Genomic DNA, 20347 nt, shown 5'->3' on the forward strand with positions numbered 1-20347 from the left:
CCTGATCTTTATGTTTAAAAAAGTTTTGTTTTAAGTGTTTCCAATGTATTTTATAGCTTTAGCAATTAGCTTGAACCTTTTTTTCCATATGAAAGTTAATTAGTATTGCCTTTCTGCAGATCTTTCACCTAGTTAATCACCCTTTCAAAATAGGTACAAAGGTGTCTTTCTCTCTCCCTCCCCCTTTTCCTTTCCTTTTTTTAAAGGCTTCTGCAACTCTTAATGTGATAGACAGCTAGTTCTGAGAAGACAGATCTGTGGGTCTGTAAATCTCTTGTGGATACTTTCGTGGAAAATAGTTCAGTAACATGACAGCTGTGATTTAGCAAAGAGTGTTTAGTACTGTAGTCACTTGGTATGCTTTTTTTTGGGGGGGGGATACTGTAGTTGAAATAAGTAATTAAATCTGGAACACAGAACTTGCATAGAGGTGTTCAAACACCCATATATCTCCCGTGCTCAATTAGGAGTCCTATTCCTGCTCCCCAAGGAAGAAAAGTGACACTTGTCAGTTACATTGGTTCCAACTTTGTGTCTTCTCAGCCCTTTAACGGGAACAAGGAACACTGTCCATGCTGAAGTGAGCCTTATTTGACCCTCTTTTAAGGAATCCTTAACAGATGTGGAGCATTGGTTTTCTCAGCCTGTAAATGTGGGTCAGGAGTCCATCTGGAGGGAAGGAAAGCCCAAGCTCTGCAGGTTGTAAGGCAGAAACAGATAAATTTACATGTGCAATTGGTTCTGCCAGCTTCAGTGACATTTCTTTTTCTCTGCTTCTAAATGAGTTACGGTGCTAGAGGGTGAGGCTTTGGGACAGAGATAAAAGTTCTGTTTGAACACATCTGTGAAAAGTACTTTTTCTGACAATTTTGCATTAAAATGTGCTAACTGGAATTGTTAGAACCCCCAAATCAACTTGCACTGAGGAGACTTTGAATTAAACCATGGTATGCCAAATAACTGAAATTGTCACAAGAGCTTTATGAAGGGAATTTGGATAGATACAGAGTGCAGATGGGAGTTGTGAATGATAAGACTGACCACGTTTTGAATATAAGAATGGTTCTGAAAAAGACTGTACCTTAAATAGGGTGCTGTTCCTTGAGAACACTTCCAAAAATGCCTGTGGCTATCCCTGTAGTATTTGTGTTTTACTTTGGATGTTGATCTAAATTATAATATTGAGTTGGAGTAACTAAGCTATGTAAGTTTCAGTTCTGTGGGGCACTCAAGAATAGAAAATATTTGGCTTGAGGAATGCTGACACTTTGTGCTGTGATGAAGAGTTTAGCTATATATCTGGGACTGAACATGGAATTTCAGGGGTAACCACAGCAGAGTGTGCTATTGTGCAACAGAAGAACTCATGATTTGGTTTAAAATGTGACACCAAATTGCCATTAGTGGAATCAGAGTAGTTTCCTGACACAGTCTAGCACCTACTGTTCCTTTCCTGTTTAGTTCATATTTCTCCTCTTCTGGCAATTTTTCTTATTACAAGTGTTTCTCCCTTCTTGATCTTTTCATCCCTCTGTCATTTGCTGTGACTGTCTATCTTCCAGCCTTTCCTTCAGAATTCTCAAACATCTTACTTATGTCTTAACTCATTGCTACATCTTTTTCCATCTGGTGGCATTCAACTGAAACTGCTCTTTCTTGGATTTTCAACCGTCGTCTTGTCTGTTTAATCAAGGGTTCAGGGTTTCGTGCTGCTTTTACTTGCTCTGTTGTTTTTACCATTCTATTCTCTCTGCACTACATATTTTCTATTTTGGCGCATGTATGCTTTTCTAGTTTAACTCTTACCGGACTTTCCCCCCTGTTAATTATGTACGTCTTTTCTTCCTTGATGCTTATTCTGAGCCCTGCTATATTGTCTTGTTTCCTACTTTTCATCTTATATTCATGTTCTTATGCTGATGACCAATGCTTCCTCTAAGCTGTGGAGTCTTCTGTGCAAAAATTCTACTTTGTGAGCTACTGGCATTAAAGTTGTGAGCGAGCAAATTGGCTACTGCATAAGTTAGTTTGCTCTGGAGCCATCCTTCCTGAGCTAAGACAAAAATGAGTGAGCCAGAGGCTAAAAAACTGTGAGCTAGCTCACACTAACTCAGCTTAGAGGGAACACTGCTGATGACCTGTATCTCTTTCTAATATTTCTGTTGGTTTGCCCTCCTTCGGCATAAGTATCTTCCTTTTTTCTCTAACTCTAGGAAGCGCTACTATTTTCCCTTTTCCTCAAGCACAAACTTGGTGTCCTCACTGATTCTTCCCTGTGCCTCCTGTTTTCCTAGCTCCTGCAAAAACAGAACGTTTCCAGTATCGATACTCTGTCTTTTTCTACTGCTAAGAGGTGAGTTACATTTGCCTCGATTTCTTAATTTTCCGTTTGCTCTTCCCCCACCATCAGTCTCTTCATTCTTAACTCTGCGGCTTGTTTTCCTCTATCTTAGTGTGCTCACTTTTGCCCTTTGTTACACTCCCTTCACTGCCCTTTTTCCTTACCAGACCCAGCTTAAAATTTTGCTTCTGTTTTGAAATCTGTTCATGCTTTGATCTCATCCGATCCATTCTATTGTCTCACTTGGATTACTTCTTCTGTTTCATACCTTTACCCTTCCTCTCTTGCTGCTCCTTTTCTTTGGAACTCCCCCCCCCCAACCGCCATAATCTATCCATCCTTATTGAACAATGTTTGAAAATATAGCTCTGCTGCTGAGTGGTTCTCTCGAATCTCTGCCTCCTCCACTCCTTTCACTTTTGCTTGCCCTCCAAAGGTTGATCTTTCTGTTGCAAACCAGTGGACAGGGGTCATGTTTTTTTAAAACATCCTCTTTTACAGTACAGGGGTCCCCAACCTTTTTGAGCCTATGGGCACCTTTGGAATTGTGACACAGGGTGCTGGGCGCAGTCATAAAATGGTTGCGGTAGGAGGTGAAGTCAGCCACCCAAAGCTTGTTGCTTTAAAAAAGAAATGGATGTCCTAGATTGTTAAGGAACCACATACTATGGTAGAAGTAGAATAGGTGTTCTGGGTAAGCTAGGATAAGGAGAAATGTTGAGAGCATATCTTGAACCTGTGGAAGTTAGACAAAGGAAGAGGAAGAGAAAGAGTTAGCTAGAAGGAAGTCCTTGAGAACAGCATTCTGGGTAAACGAGGATACAGCAGCCAGAAAAGACAAGAGGAAGGATACAAACTGACCCATCCACCTTATTAGGTCTCCTGCCCCTTGTGGAATGCTAGTGTGCTTGGTACAAAGGTGTTGCATAGTGACATTCCTTCACTTCCAACAACATGAAGGAGGAGGGACAGCATAAAAACAAGAGGGACACATGGGGGAGATGAACCAGCCCATCAATGGCTTTCCTTCTTAAGTGTCCATTACCTGAATTTCTTTTCCGTCTAGTCAGGCAGTGATACTGGAAGTAAGGCTGCAGGACAGTCTGGAGGGACTGAAGCGGGGGGGGGGGTGTCAGCTCCCCTTAGCTGCAGTCCCCTTTTAGTCTTATAATTTGCTCCCGACTCTCATGCTTAATGTGGTTTAAACAAACAATGTACGTAGCACAAAGAAGTGATTATTCTTTTGAAAGGCCTTCAGGTCTATGGAAAATGTATTAACTGTGTCTTGCTTAAATCTTACAAATTACCAAAAGGCCAGGGAGTGGTAGTTTGTCCAAGCCTCTTGTTCCCTGCCCCTCCACCTTTTGATTCCTAGCAGTCACTTAGGGTAGCCTTTCTTCTGATATGTAAGGGATATGTAAGGGAGGCTTGGGAACGTCATAAATGTGTGTTCAGTATTTTTGGGTGCCTGAAAACACTGATACAAGGTAAAGAGAAGGGCATCCAACAGCTTTTGCGGTGACAGAAAGTATTGATATGTTTCCCTTCTCACATGTAACCCCTACTTCGGTTACTAAATTGTTTAGCAGAGAGTGGGCATCAACTGAAATGGTTAGAGAGGTTAAATCAATCACCGGCAGCCACCTTAGCAGTATGTTGTTTGAATATTTTATTTAGGAAGTCGCAATCACAATTTTTATATTTTTTTGGCTGAGTATGCTTAGTGGAAGAAGAACCTCAATGCAAAGTCTGTCTGCTGGTTCACCACATATCCCAACATGTTTAGACATACCTTGCCCACCCATACCCTGCAGTGTTCACTGAGAGACATGCGTATACATGGAGTAAATATAGCTGACTCATAAACTGTGAATCTGTGCCTGGTACTGTGTAGATTGACAGGCAAAGCTGTGGCAGTGCTTGGTTGCGTTTATCAATATATGAAGTCCTTTCCTCAGCTTACAAACCTTGGCTTTGCTGCCTTATTGCTTTCTGTTGTAACATATGTCTTAGGTTCATTGCTGTGATCAAGAAGGGAACCCAAAGGCTCTGCACCATTAACTGCTAAAAATAATGGCAGTTGAATCGCTTTTTAATTACTTGGTCCTTCTATCTGTGCCTGTCAGCTTTACTGTAAGTGCTTTTTGTTTTCATTTTTTGCTATGTTTGCCTAAAGATAAGCCAGAATATTAGAAGTAGCCATCTGGAACCCATCAAACAAAATTTTCCACCCAAGGCATTTTCCCAAGGGGCTTTTCTCCTTGGCTTTGTGCTCAAATCACCAGTATGTGTTAGAACTGCTGCTCTGTAAACTGAATAAATTAAAAGAATCATTCTTCAGAGCCTTATTGTATTGTGGAGAGAGAGGTAAAAATTATGTGGTTGTGTAATCAGCCATTATTATTATTAAATGAAACACATTTGGAGAGGTGGTGTTACAAATACATTCATAAACCTTGAGTATGCGCTCTAAGTTCTTGCATCCCCTTGAGACTGCCAGTTTTATATCTAAACAAGTGCAGGTGAACTTTGGAAATGCTGACCAGAGCACGTACAGAAATTAGTATTGTAAACTGTATATCCCTCAGCCCTAGATTTTAAAATGGACAGAAGCACCCTGAACGTGCGGCAGTCAGACATCACTGGAATAGGGAACACATTGAGGGCCATAAAGTTTTTGTAACAGAAAAGTGAAGAAATATGCCACAGAGAGAGTGAAGCCTTTATTGTGAAAAGTGGTCACCTTTGGCCAGAATGGAATGTTAGCATGTGTGTTTGAGCAGGCTTCAAGGAATGAGGGGTAGTTTCAGAAACTATCAGGGCCGGCTCGCTCACTAGGTGAACTAGGCATTCGCCTAGAGCGTGCTGGCCCTTAGGGGCGCCAAACTGCACCCCCCCCAAAAGCCCTGCATTTCCGTGGCCAGGTGACCCCCGCCGCTGACCACCACCTCTTAGGCCAGCTAACTTCTCCCTGCCTGCCCCTTCAGTTTCCCAGCAGAGTGATTCTCCCCCTCCTCCTTGCGGCCGGGGACTGGCAGCTGCAGCAGCAGCAGCAGGGCCGGGGGAGCGACGGCTTGTGCCGGTCAGCCTCTTCTCCGGGCGCCCTGACGAGGGGTGCCAAACTGCACCCGCCCCCCCGCCAAAAGCCCCCCCACTGGCTCTGACGGGGGGGGCATGGGGGGCGCCAGAAGGGATCCTCACCTAGGGTGCAAAATAAGCTGGGGCCGGCCCTGGAAACAATCATGTTTTAGGAGGGACTGCTGATACTTACATTTCACTTTCCCTTGTTAGACTCCAACATATACAATTTTAACTTCTCATCTTTGCCTATTCCCTATATCTTCGCCCTCACTGTGGATCATAGTACTCTTTCCAATTCCTCTCCAACAATTGAATAGAGTTTCACTGTGTGTGTGTGATTTTTGGCTGCAGCAAGAGGGAGAAGGTGTAGAAGTCACATTCTGCGGACAGAAATCCTTCCATCAGTGCAGGTTTTCAGTGGGACCAAAGCCATACCCTGCTTCTTCCCTGCCATTAACACTCTCCCCACTCTTCTACAAAACACTACATTCAGATGCTGTTGATAGTAGTGGAAAGTGCCTTTCAGTTGCAGCTGATTTATGGGGACCCTATAGGGTTTTCAAGACAAGACTCGAACAGAGGTGATTGCCATTGCCTGCCTCTGTGTAATAAGTTTGGACTTCCTTGGTGGTCTCCCATCCAAGCTGTAACTGGGGATGACCCTGCTTAGCTTCCAAGATGTTCTGATGAGATCAGGCTAGCCATGGCTTCCCAGGTCAGAATGATGCTGCAGATGTCGTCACATGTCTCCAGATGGTCAGCACCCTTCTTTACACTGCTTCTAAATACATTTCACCCCCCATTTTATCCCACACCTCATCCCCCTAATTTTGTTTCTTCGCGTACTTAGCGGTTATCTAGTAACGATTCAGTTTCTTGGAATAATAGGAAAGACCATAAATAATTGACATCAGTACTGGATTTGAGGTCATACCTCTGCTTCCGTCTGCCTTCATACAAAGGTAAGCAGATAAGCAGTTCTTTTGAATTGTGTATATGATTTCTTAGACTCTTTGAGAACCTTTGTTTTACTTTAGAATCACGGATGCTAGCATTGTCGTGTTTGAGCGCCAAGGAATTCAAAAGGAAGCTCTAGAGCCACAGTATAAACAGGCATGAAAATAAGAACACCGCAGTGCAAAAGTGAGAGCTATGGGATATCATTTCTTAGGATCAACCAATGCACAAGCCTTTGAGCCCTCCAGAACCCTTTGTTCATGTTTTAAAAAAGGAAAGCGGGAGAGAGAGAAAAAATATCAGGGCCTGATTCATCTCTCCACGTCCACTTACTCCCCCTCCCCATTTGTGTTAACATTCAACCATGGGGGACTTAGACAGGCACACTGTTCTGTGGTGTTTTGGTTGCTCCGGATGAGAAGGTATTATATGGCTTTTGTATTTTAGATTTTCCTTTGGAGCAACATGCCTACCTGCAATCTCTGTGCAACTCTGGGAGATCTTATCTGATCATTGCTTCTACTCAATACTATACATAGCCTAATATGTGATTTGGCAGTAGCTGGCATGAATAGCTCTTTTCTTGTCTTGGATTTGTTCTAAGAATGGGTAAGACTCTGTTATAAAGTAGAACTTTAACGCCATCCACCTTTTACTTTGGTTTGTATTAAATTGGATACCAGCGTGATGGTGCCACTTGCCAAGGTTCAATGATATGGTAGTGCAATTAACCGGATAGTGATATCAGTACAGCAATCATGTTGATCAAGTGAAAAGCTATGTTTTTCCAGTGGAAAAAAGGCAGTTTGCAGAAATAATGTTTCTAGATAAGAAGTGGAAATCAAATATGTTTGTTCTATTTTTGTGCAACTGTAATTGGATCTCTTTATTGGCTTATTTGTATTCGGCCTCTAAAACGTTCACATGGCTGATTTATTTTAATGACTAGAGTCAGTCTTGTTTAATGTCAGCATAATGACATAGAGCCTACAGATTAGCAGTGCACAGGTTCCATTCTCAAAATTGATGCCCAATTTTAAATGTCCCGCTCTTATTATTGTAAAAGAATAAGCCATTTCAGCTCTCTTTAAGCTCTCTGGGGAAAGGAATGATCCCTTTAGGTTTCAAGAGAGAAGGAATAGTGCTACGGCTCTGCTCGGCTTGCAGGATGCCAGTACCGGACTCCTGTTATATGCTGAGATTGTATAGAGGGATAGGCCTAGTATAGGGAACTGAGTTGTGTAAAAGAGTGAGAGCCCAATAGCACCTTAAAGACTAACAGAATTTGTGGTAGGGTGTGAGCTTTTGTGAGTCAGTGCTCACTTCTTCAGATGCTTCTTCCGTGACTCACAAAAGCTCATGCCCTGCCACAAATTCTGTTAGTCTTTAAGGTGCTCCTGGACTCTTACTCCTTTCTACTGCTATAGACAGGCTAACATGGCTACCCATCTTGATCCATCTTGTGTTGTGTTACTGTTGTAGGGCTTCTTCAAATGCTGCTAGTTTTGCTTCTTTAGAGCCTAGCAGCTAATTTTGTAAAGAAAAGGGCAGCAGTTCTTAAAACAGAGAGTGCTATAGCAACTGCTGTATGATTTTGCCCTGAATGAGAGAGTGCTACCTAGCTACTGAATAAAAACGCTTTTTTAAAGGGATAAAGAGCTATTTTAGTGGAAGGGAGAGATCAGAGTAAGGCCAAAACACATCTTGCATGAATAATAATAAAAGCTGGTTTTCATACCCTGCTGTTCTCTACCCCAAGTAGTCTCAAAGCAGCTTACACTCACATTCCCTTCCTTTCCCCACACCAGGCATTTGTGGGGTAGGTGGGGCTGCAGTTCGTTTTATATAAAAACTTCATATATAGGCAGAGGGTGAACAGCAAATTAGCATACAGCACAATAAAGCATATAGCAAAATAATAAATTATATGCGGTCACCATTTGTTTGGGTTTAATTCCAAGAATTAAACCCAAACTAATGGTGACCATATAAACTAAGCTTGTTATTCCAGTTTGGTCCTGGCATCTGTTAAACATTTTTATGATGCCGTATGCTAATTTGCTGCCTACTGTCTACTTATATGTAAGGATGGTAACTTCCATTTCAGTGTATCTGAGGAAGTATGTGTGCACATGAAAACTCACACCTTGAATAAAGCTTTGTTGGTCTTAAAGGTGCCACTGGACTCAAACTTTGTAAGCTTTTGCCAGCCAGAGCTTGTTTCTAGGCCCAGGATCCCCAACCTTTTTGAGCATGTGGCCACATTTGGAATTTTGACACAGGACGCTGGGTACAGCCATAAAATGGCCGCCATGGGAGGCAAAGCAAGAATTGTCAACTCCGGGGTGGGAGATTCCTTGAGATTTAGGGGTGGAGCCCGGGGAGAGCAGTGTTTGGGGAGAGGAGGAACCCCAGGAGGGTACAATGCAATAGAGTCTATCCTCCAAAGCAGCCATTTTCTCCAGGGGATCTAGGTTTGCCAGGCATGGCAACCAGTGGGCTACCAAGTGGGGACATGGAAGCGGTAGTTATTAACAACAGTGTAATGTCATTTCCAGGAAAAAACAGTAGTGACATCACACCTCTCTGTGAATAGTCAGAAATGCTCTTTTCATAGAGTTTCCAGCAATTCCTAAAAGGACTAACATAAGTTCTGGGTTTTCCTTGGAGATTACATCACGGCATTAGTCTGAAGGTAATCCCCCCCCCCTGCATTTTCCTACAGCCATTCTGAGTGGTAGTAGTGAAATGAGCACTGCTGATCTCTATAGACTAGGGCTCAGTTGTAATTCTGAGAGACCTGTGTGCTTCACTTGGAGGTTGACAAGCCTAGAATGAGCCAACTGCAAAATGGCTGCTGGAGGAATGGAGCCATGCGCACACATGCACACACAGGAAACCCAAGTGTAGGAGGAAAGGGGAATAACTTTTTTAAAAACACAGCAGAAAAGAGGAGTATAAGTGAGAGAATAAAACCAACTCTTTGGTGGCAGCTACCACTGAAAAAAATGTTTTTAAAAATCTACACAGCCAGTGAAATCTCCAGTGGCCAATTAGATGCCAATTAGAGGCAGTTCATTGTAGAGCCAGTTTGGTATAGTGGTTAGGAGTGTAGACTCTAACCTGGGAGAACCAGGTTTGATTCCCCACTCCTCCACAATCAGCTGCTGGTGTAACCTTGGGTCAGTCATAAGTTCTTTCAGAGCTATTCTCTCAGGAGCAGTCCTCGAAAGAGCTCTCTCAGCCCCACCTACCTCACAGGGAACGGAAAGGAGATTGTAAGCCGCTCTGACACTCCTTCGGATAGTGAAGGACGGGGTATAAATCCAATCTCTTCTTCTTCTCCTGGGCAAAGAGCCCCACCCACCCCATTATAGGCCTTGTGGCTACCATTTTTGTTAATAATTCACACTTCCCTCCCTCTCTTGGTATAATAAAAGCAGAGATCCCCCATACATAATTTTTATACTTACATGGTGAATCCATGCTCAGCTGCAGCTTTAATCTTCAAGCTGCTTTGCAAAATGCCAGTCACTTGGGAATTGTAGCCCTTGTAGTGAATTTGAGATGATGCCTGTTGTCCTCTTTTCATATTTTCACTCTAGAAATTGGCACATGGCAGCTTTTTCTCAATGAAAGGAAATCTCATTTACAAATTTGCTTTTATTGTTGTTTTTTATTTGCACTGTGATTACCTGCCAGTAAGTGGAACAGAACTCTAACACTCAGCAGGTTTCTTAATCATGCCTATCATGCCTATCAGTGTGTACATATCTACATCATCATCCAGACTGGTAAACTAAAAATAGTCTGTTACTTCGCTCTGTAGGTATCTTGGAAACCGAGGTAGAATGAAAGGCAGTACGTTTATCTATAGCTGTGCCTGTGTGCTTTATAGGACATAGCATTCCCAGTAGCTGTGCAGGGTGTCCCATTCGGAAATACTATTAAATTCTTCTAGAAAGAAGTGGGCACTGTTGGAGTGTGCCTCTTCCAGGCATGTACATTCACTGCATCCTCTTCATAGCTTCTTTTTAGTGCAGTGTTAACTTATTACTTTTGTTGGTTTGTAAATAATTGATTTTTCAAATAAATTAGTCTAGCATTTGCTACTAGATTGGGCCATGATTAATTATCATCCTTGAATGGCTGTTGGTTGCATACAAAAAAATGGACTTCTGACTTGTATGAGGGTGAGACCTGCTTCATTAATTCATTCTTATGTGGGTGCCATGTAGGGTTCCCATTTGTCTGCTTATGGTGGGAGACCTCTAGCTAATTCCAGCCCTTGCCCATTGATGCTCAGCTGATTAGTGGGTGGAAACTGGGGCCAAAGGGGGAATGCAATCAACCTGGGGAGAAAACATAAAAAAGTAAAATAAGGCTTCCGGTACTTACAGGAAGTTCTGATCACGGAGTTCCTGATGATTCCTAGAGTCACCTGGAAACAACAAAGGTAGCTCTAGTGATTGCCAGAAATTTGACAGTAATCTTACTGACTTCTCCTTCCCCATCCATTACAGCACAAAAAAGGGCTTCTGTGCTCTCTGTAGCTAAAGGCATATGCAGTTGCAGAATTCTCACTTCAGACATTGAGACACTGGGAAGAACAATAAAGTAAAAACTGACCAATGATCCTTTAGAACAGTCTCATCAACCTCTGGCTATTTCATCTTCTTTCTGGTTCTCTTTCAGCCCCTTCATGCTTTAGTGTTGGAATTTTGGTACCAAAAAGCTCTTAAATTTGAACAGCAAGGTACACATGCCATGCCATCAATTGTGAAGAGTGCACACATGTCTAAATACAGAACCAGTGATCAGAAGAGGAAAATGTTCATTGGCATTCAGCTTCCCCCTCCAAAGAAATTGGGCAAACCAATGCTCTACCAATAATTATAGAGCTTAGGGTTGCCAAGTCTGGGTTGGAAATTACCTGGAGACTTTGGGGGTAGATCTGGGAGAGGGTGGGGTTTGGGGAGGGGAGGGGCTTCAGCATGGTATGGGGCCATAGAGTCCACTCTTCAGAGCAGCCATTTTCTCTAGGGGAGCTGATCTCTGTCAGCTGGAGGCCAGTTGTAAAGGTGGGAGATATCCAGGTCCCACCTGGAGGCTGGCAACCCTAATAGAGCTCTAGAAGCCAACTACATTTTGTTGAGAAGTCAAACTTTTCAAAAGCCTTTGTAGAGTTGAAGGCAAATAAATATGTTCATAGAGAATACAATTGCTGGGATTTTGACTTGGGCAAGCAGACAGGCATCTCAGCAGTTTACCAGAAAAGGCACTAGCTATCTACCTGACCTTTGGCATAATGCTGTTCATATCATATAATCATTTCAGCATCAAAGGCTTCAAAGGTGCTGAAGTAAACAGCAAGGTGGCAGAGTCCATCAGTCCCTCAAGGGAAGCGCATTCCGCAGTCTCCAGTGCCAGAGTGAGCTAATGCGGGTCTTTGCTAAGCAGCATAATGTAAGTTTGGTTTTGTTGATCTAGTAGGCAAAGCTCCACATTCCATAACTCTCTGCAATCCTTGCTAGGCAGTAAACAACAAGAGGCCCCAAATGTGGGGCTGGAGCAGACCAAAGTGGAAGAATCCAAGAAATGGTGCAATATCATTTAAACTAAGAAGTATGCAAGTTGTAGAAGATAAAATCTAGTACAGCCTAGTGGTTAAGGTAAGGCTATGATCTGGGAGGGTCACCTGTTCAAATCTTGCCTCAGCCATGAACTTGTTGGGATGGCGTTAGACAAGCCTCTATCTCAGTGCAGTAGGGGTTCACTGGAAAGTTACATCTTTATACATTGTTGTCATTGTGACATACCTATAGTCTGCTCAATGAAAACTGAAATGGCAAAATTGATGTCTCATAACACTCTTAGACTTGGATCCAGCACAAGTACTTTACAAGAACTATCCAGGGAGGATCCCTGATCTTCCCAGCTGACCCTGGAGACATAATAATGTGTATTGGGAGGAGGCGGAAACTGCTTCCCTTCTGCTTCTTCCATCAGGAGAGTCCCCTTCATGCAAGAGTCAGGCAGAGAACAGTTTCACCCCTTCACCACTGTAGCCTCCAAACACATGGCTATTCCTCTAACTGGGTCCCAGGACCCCTGGAGTAAACTATCCTGGGGTCAGAAATGGTTGCTGGAGGAAGGAGAGAGCTGAGAAGATCCACAGCTGTCAGTGCCTTCCTCTGACAAATTGCAGGATCCAACTTGATAATTCACACTTCACAAAGCTAGTTAATTGCTAGTTTCCCTTGTGTCAAATGCCAAAATTGATGGGGGGGAAGATGGGTCTCAGTTAATTGCTCTCAGCATTTCACAATTAAAGATACATCTGCCCATCAATCTCCAATTTTGACATATTTATAGGTTATTCGGTGTACACTGTGTTTAAATTCAGTACTGTGAGCCTGTTATGCTGTTCTGGGATTAATAAAGTAGATTGTAGTTCCAGCACTCATCCTCTTCTCTTGCCTGTTGACACTTGGTAACAAGTTAGCTCACACTCGGCCCATCGAACCTAAGGGCTGGATCCCTAGATGTAAGTCTGAGAGCCAGATTCCTCCCCCCCCCCGACAATTTCCTTTGGAATTAACCCCCCAAAATAATAACCGTATAAACTAAGCTTGTTATTTCTGTTTGGTCCTTGAATCTGTTAAGTACCTTCATTATGCTGTATGCTATTTTACTGCTCACCCTCTACCTATATATATGGACTGATGATTTCCATTTCATTGTATCTGTAGAAATGTCCGTGCACACGAAAGCTTATACCTTGAATAAAACTTCATTGATCTTAAAGGTGCCACTGGACTCAAGCTTTGTTTTAAGAATCCCAGTTACTGAAAAGGAGACTAATTTTAGTGAAGTCTCTTGCATTTGGTTGTGACAACTAACTGGAAGATATCAATCTCTGTGCACCAAAGACAGAGAGTATGTAAGCCCAGCAGTTAACCAAATTGGTGCTTGTTGTGAATAAACTGAGATCTGTTCTTGATGACTGAAATGAGACCCAGTTTCTGTTCAGTAGCATAAAGATGTATTTGATGCGGCATAATGTAGTGATGTTGAGCAAACTTCAGAGGACGGCGGAAGACCGGAAGGCCTGGCGTGATCTGGTCCATGGGGTCGCGAAGAGTCGGACTCGACTGTGCGACTGAACAACAACAAAAAATGTAGGGGAATTTCACATTACCCAATTTCTCCCGGTTTCAAGCCGGTATTCTTCCGTTTTGAGTTGAACCGGTACAGGGCTGCCATTTCACACATGGCTTGCCCCTACCGGAAATCAACCGATTCAGAAGCGGTTTGGCATTTCAGATACGCACCGCTTTGTTTTCCCGCCATTTTCTTCCTGCGCAGGCGATCGATTTTTTAAAAAAAATGTTCGCTCTATAGCGCTATAGCAGTATAACAAAACACTCCATGCATTCCAATGGGATTGATATAATGCTATTCCGTTATACCGTCATAGCATTATAGCGTTATAGCGCTATAAATCGAACGTTCAAAAAAAAAAAACCAGCCGGAGATCGCCCGCGCGGGCGAAAAAAGGCGGGAAACAAGCGTATCCGAACCGGGAGAGGGAACTGGAGACTACTCAGAAGCGGTTGATGGGTAAAACGCTTCAGTCCCGGTTCCTAAATGGGACTGAAGCTTTTGTGTGTGAAATGGCAGTTACATTCTGGTAGGGAACCGATTCTCAAACGGGTTCTGTCTGAAATGACAGACCAGAACCCGTTTGAGAACCGGATCCCTACTGGGAGATATCGCCTGTCTGAAATTCCCCGTAGTGATGCCTACTGTGCCTTTCTAAAAGCAAGAACAATGAGTTTTAACTATAGAGTCTTCATTGAGTATCCTCCCATGTGAAGGCTGAAGATAAGAAAATGCAGTTTGTAAAGAATAAGCAAACCAGAGCAATACTGGTCTGTAGTGCAACAAACCTTAAGTACAAACCACAGTGCTCAGAAATCAGTAATACATTGGTCATTGTAAGGTCTTCTTCTTGAGTTTTCCCAGAAAGGTATTCATCCTTCTTCTTGAGTTTTCCCAGAAAGGTATTCATCCTTTTGAAGCTTAAACTGCATTAGATAAGATTTTCTTAACAGAACTCATCACACAAGTTTAATGGACAGAAGAGCCTTGTATTCTGAGAAAACATTTCCAAGGGCTACTCAGAAATCTACAAAGTTTATTAGAGGGAAAGTTGGTAATTGTATTTTTACAACTCTTGAATTTCTGTAGCTTTATTAAAGGCATGGTTTTGTCCAAGTCACATGTGTAACTTTATGTGTGAGGTGCAGCAATAGCTGAACATGTATGCAGCACACCAAAGTGGAGTGATCATACAAGTGGAGGCATGGAAACAGGGATATAGAAGGTCCTGGAAACAAGGATATGTCCCCCCCCCCCCAATTTCTTCACAGTAATGAATAACTTCACTTGTGATGTTAAGAAACGTAGCACTTTATATACTTATAATGTCAAGCAGATAGCTTACCAAGTCATATTCTATGTGTTCCTTTTCATTGGTGTGTTATCTTCTGGCATTGTTGCTAGCAACTGCCTTTTTTGGTGAGTCCTTCCAAGGCCTTCCAAGGTGGAAAGTGCATATTCAAAACCTAAATGATCTCAATAATATGAGTTCCCTGTTTAAAGCTCAGTTTAGGATACTTCTGAAAAAAGTCTTACCAACTTTTATTTGTATTTGTAAGAGCAGTAAGGTTTCCTCATGTTGTCATTCTTTGTGGCCTACTTTAGCTACTTTCTGGACTCTTTATTCTCCATTAATAGCACTGATTTGTTCTTTTTCTCTTTCATTGAAAATCTTTAGCCAAGTGCACTTTTTTCCAATATGACTGTTGTCAAAATAAAGCACCTAAGAGGAATCCTGGAAGTTGCCTGATATATTTAAGAAACACGGGACGCACACCATCCAGTCAGGCCCCTCTTGACATGTGCTTCCACCTTTTCTGATATTTATATGGCCTTTATACTGTAAATTAGCCACACATTAAAGTGGAAGATTGCCTTGTTTAGTGTGTGTGTGGGATTTAAAATCCCACCCCCAACACTGGAAGACAAATCACTTAAGGAAGCTGAGAGGAAAGTTGCCAAGAACAGCAGCTCCAGTCTGTCATGATGTTCCCTTGCTATAGCAAATGATGAAGAAGAAGAAAAAGAAGAGGAGGAGGAGGAGGAGATAGGATTTATATCCCGCCCATCACTCGGAGTCTCAGAGCAACTTACAAACTCCTTTCCCTTCCTCTCCCCATAACAGACACCCTGTAAGCAATGCCTCCTCTAAGCTGTGGAGTCTTGTGAGCAACAATTCTACTTTGTGAGCTACTGGCATTAAAGTTGTGAGTGAGCGACTTGGCTACTGTATAAATTAGTTTGCTTTGGAGCCATCCTTCCTGAGCTAAGACAAAAATCTGTGAGCTGGAGGCTAAAATACTGTGAGCTAGCTCACACTAACTCAGCTTAGAAGGAACACTGCCTGTGAGGTAGGTGAGGTTGAGAGTGCTCTTTCCAGAACTGCTTGTGAGAGAACAGCTCTGACAGAACTATAGCTTGCCCAAGCTCGTCCAGCAGCTGCAAGTGGGGGAGTGGGGAATCAAACCCGGTTCTCCCAGATTAGCATCCACGCACTTCACCACTACACCAGACTGGCTAGGGAATTGTCATGAGTCTTCATTCATGTGACTGTCAGACTCATACAACAAGTTTCCATGTGCTGGTCACGTCTGGCAATCACAGATTTTTCTCCCCCAGGGAAGTAAGAAGAAACTGTAATCTGAGCTCTGGGAAAGTAAAATCTCCTCCCTACAACTGACACGTCCACTTGAGGGGAAATGTCTGGATCCTCTACAATTCATGTTCATTTCACCGATTGCCTGGAAAGGCCTCAGAGTTGAGAGCTCCTAACATAAATATGTAGGCTTTTAGCACTAAAAAATATACAGCAAAGGAATGATCCAGGCTTTGGTAAGAGCTTAGCCACCCCTTTAATTCCCTAGATAATAGAAATGAAGAGCTTCTTCTCATATTGTGGAACATTCTCTAAAGTGTGTATCTGTGAAGTTATGTAGTTCGTGTGTTTGTATTTGAGGTGGGTATGTAACATCATCTGTACATGTAGCACATAAATTGCAGTTATATTTTTCCAGCAAGAATGGTCTTTGGGGAGAGAGCTGTTCCACGTACTAAGGAAATGGAGGGTGAGAAGCATTTGAGAAAACCTATCAGGGCTATTTTTGGGCAGGAACGCACAGGAACGGAGTTCCGGCTGGCTTCCAAGTTGGCCACGCCCAGCAGGAACTCATTAGCATAATAGGCCTGGGTTTTGACAACAAACAAGGTAAACAGAATAAGAAGCAAAAGGTGGGTGTGGCTGGATGAGCACACTTCTGGTAACATGGGGGTGTGGCCTAATATGCCAATGAGCTGTGCTGTCAGGGGTGTGGCCTAATAGGCGAATGAGTTTCTGCTGTTGGGTGTGGCCTATTATGCTAATGAGTTCCTGCTGGGCTTTTTCTACAAAAAAAGCCCTGACCATGATCAACAGGAATACAGCACCGTTACTCTTACAATAACAGTAAACTTGATGTGCAAAGAAATTTCTTGAAGTTTCAGAAAGTTGCTGCAACAGTTATGAGATCCACAAAGAGCAAAGAAGTCAAGATCATTCAGTTCTAGTTCATCTGGCATAATGCACTAGTTGTCCACTTGTAATAACGTTGTACAATCCACTGTCTACTTAACCATGGCTCCTGCAAAGATGGCCATTGTGTCCATGACTGCTCATTGGTTTCTCTCCTATATTATATTCCTGTTTTGGGGTGGCAAGATTCCATACTTGTCCTCAGCCATTGGCCCGTCAGCCGCCACTCAAGAGTACTCATGTGCCATTGGCCGGGTGCTGGGTCTGCTCCTCTTCCCCGCTGTGCCCTGTCAGAATTACTGGTAAACGGCTTTCTCTCTTGACAAAGACGCTTTTCCTGTTTGGGACTAACTTTCCCCTCAGTGTCTGTTGGTAGGTGTCACGAAATGGCAGTTACCTGTGTTTGTAAAATGGCTGTGGTTATTTGTTTAAAATGTTCCCTCATAAGGTTTAATTGAGCTGTAGTTCCAGAGAGGGGCCTGCAGGGGTATCACTCACTGGGTTGAATGGGGCTTCCTCATCTGCTGGCCTACAGTTCCCAGCTGCCCCAAGGCCAAAAAGTGCGGGAAAACAGGGAATGTCCCAAGGCAGTCTTCGACCCTGGGAGCAGCAGAAATTCAGCCACTCCACAGTCGGATGGACTGGGGAATGAATGGAAGTTTCCCTGTTCCCTTGGGCAGGAGAGAGAGGCTGAAGTATTGGTGAGCCCACAACCTCCAGAGGTTGTGTGTAGGGACAGAGGATTGCGTTGAACCCCTGTTGATTTATGCCCTGTTAGTTCATAGTGTGTGCTTGCTGCTACAGTGTGTGTGTGCTCCATAAATGTGTAAATAGTTAAAAAAATTCTTTAATTTTGGCTAATAATCTGTGTTGTGCTCTGACCACATAGTCTCCCCTGCTCTGCACAATACCAAAGGGAGGGGGTAGCCCAGGGAAGCAAGGAAAGGCTAGACCCTTGGGTTGCCAACTTTCCAGGGATCCCCCAAAGATCGGGGATTCCATCTCCAAATAGGGAGATTCGGCCAGACCAGAGGGGCCTCACTGTCCCTCTAAAAAGGCAGTGACGATTCTATGAGTGGTGGCAGCAAATTTAAGGAGTGAGATACGCCCATGGGATGAGGGTGGGAGGCAAACAGCTGAGTTGTAAACTGGAGCCTGTTTCACCATGGTAGGCAACCAAGCTTGATTCAGACAAAGGAAACCCTTTGCAGACCTTTGTGAGGAACTCATTTGGGCCAGTCCTGACTAGGGTTGCCAGCTCCAGGTAGGGATATTCCTGGATATTTTCTGGTAGAGTCTATGGAAGCCAGGGTTTGGGGAGGGGAGAGGCCTCAGCTGAACAGAATGCCATACAGTCCACCTTCCAAAGCAGTTATTTCTCCAGGGGAGGGGAGAGATCTGTTGTCTGGAGTTCAGTTGTGATACCTGGTGATCTTCAGGTTCTACCTGAAGGTTGGTTGCCCTAGGCGTAGCAGTCAGCACTTCAGAGCAGGGTCTGCTAGATCCAGGTTCTTGCTGTAGAAGCTGAGTGGGTGATTTTGGACCAGTGGGTGATTTTGGGTGAGTGGGTGATTTTGCACCAACAGGGTTGTTGTGCAAGTCAAAAGGGGGAGAGGAGAATGATGTAAGCTGCTTTGGTCCCCATTGCAGAGAAAGACTAACTTTCCTCCTGGGAAACCATTGTTGCCAATCTCCAGATGAGGGCCTGAGATCACTCAAAATTACAACTGCTCTCCAGATGGCAGAGATCACTCCCCCTGCACTTCTACAATCCTAGAAGCTCAGAAAAAATATATACCGCAGGTGAGGAAAGGTATAGGTATAGATAAAAGCTTGCATTGTTAACAAAGTAATGGAAGCTGTAAAAGGTAATAGGGATTCCTTTAAGCGGTGGAAAGCTAGTCTCTGTGAAGCTGATAAAAGGGAACACAAGGCTGTGGCAAATAAAATGCAAGTCAGTGATCAGGCAGGCAAAAAGGGAATATGAGGAGCATATAGCGAAAAATGTAAAGACCAACAATAAAACTTTCTTCAAATACATTAGAAGCAGGAAACCAGCCAGGGAGGCAGTGGGGCCCTTTGGTGACCAAGAGGTAAAAGGAGTAGTGAAGGATGATAGGGAAATGGCTGAGAAGCTGAATGCATTTTTTGCCTCTGTCTTCATTGTGGAAGATGAGAAGTGCTTGCCCACTCCAGAACCGTTGACTTTGGAAGGGGTGTTGAAAGACCTGAGTCAGATTGAGGTGATGATAGAGGAGGTCCTACGACTGATAGACAACTTAAAAACTGATAAATCACCAGGCCCAGATGGCATACATCCGAGAGTTCTGAAATAACTCAGATGTGAACTTGTGGTAGTTCCGGTTATGGCTGCGCGCCTGACGACCGACTCTCGGGTGAGCTCCCGGAGTCGGATCGTCCACACGCCGTCTGGAGGGGTCCCGCTTATGCGGAGATCCTAAGGAGCCTTTGTTATAAGGCTCCGAACCAGGGGGTGCTTTTGAGAGACTGGGGAATGCCTCTTGCCGGCACAAAAGCCAGGAATTGAGGCTCCCCCACTATAGTCTCTCCCTGCCCCAAACGGCTCCAGCTGCGTTGTGCCCTGTAATGGGGAATAGCAAAGCCGCCGGGAAAGCGGAGTGGTGGAGTGGATGAATCGAGTCAGAGAAAGAAGCAAGTGACAAACTGTAAGCCGGCGTTCGAGATTTTAAGCGGTGGTATCTAAAAGAAAGCCTCACCCCCCCCAAGAAGTGAAGGAGGAGGGACTACCACCTCCGTATTAAAAAGAGACTTTTAAAATAAGGGGGGGAGCGAAAAAACGCACGAACGGTTTACCTTGCTGGGAGGGAGAAATAAGCGGAGAGGAGGGAAGCTTCCTTGAAGGCTACAGCACGAACTTTTTAAGTGTAAACAAAACTGAAGCATGGCGGGGACTAAAAAAGTACATGAAAAGCTGGTGAAGAAGACGGGAGGGACTTCCTGCCCAAGCCCTTCCCTTGCTGGATCTGCTGTCAATCAGCAAGAAGGTGCTCTCGCGCACCATCTGCTGGAAGAACTGCAAAAGATTAACCAGAAACTTGATTCTATGGAACGTGCCTATACTCTACAACAGGAAAAAATGACAGAGACAGCTGAAAAGGTAGATGACATCGCAAAAAAAATGTCTGACATCAGCCGAAGAAGTACAAAAGGTTAAGAAGAAGGTCATTAAAGTTGAAAAATATCAGGAAAAGCAAGACAAGAAACTTTTAATGCTTCAAATGGAAAAAGCAAACTTAACTCTCCGGTTCCAGGGA

The 20347-nt window shown here is 43.6% G+C and overlaps 1 protein-coding gene across 3 annotated transcripts in view; it reads left to right on the top strand.

Annotated features, from left to right (window-relative positions):
* VDR (vitamin D (1,25- dihydroxyvitamin D3) receptor) overlaps nt 1–20347 on the top strand; it is a 122885-nt gene that overhangs the window by 30905 nt on the left and 71633 nt on the right. The gene's annotated exons all lie outside the window — the stretch shown is intronic.

The sequence above is a fragment of the Gekko japonicus genome, unplaced genomic scaffold (assembly GCF_001447785.1).
Source record: "Gekko japonicus isolate JY-2015 unplaced genomic scaffold, Gekko_japonicus_V1.1 scaffold459, whole genome shotgun sequence".
NCBI classification, from domain to species: Eukaryota; Metazoa; Chordata; class Lepidosauria; order Squamata; family Gekkonidae; genus Gekko; species Gekko japonicus.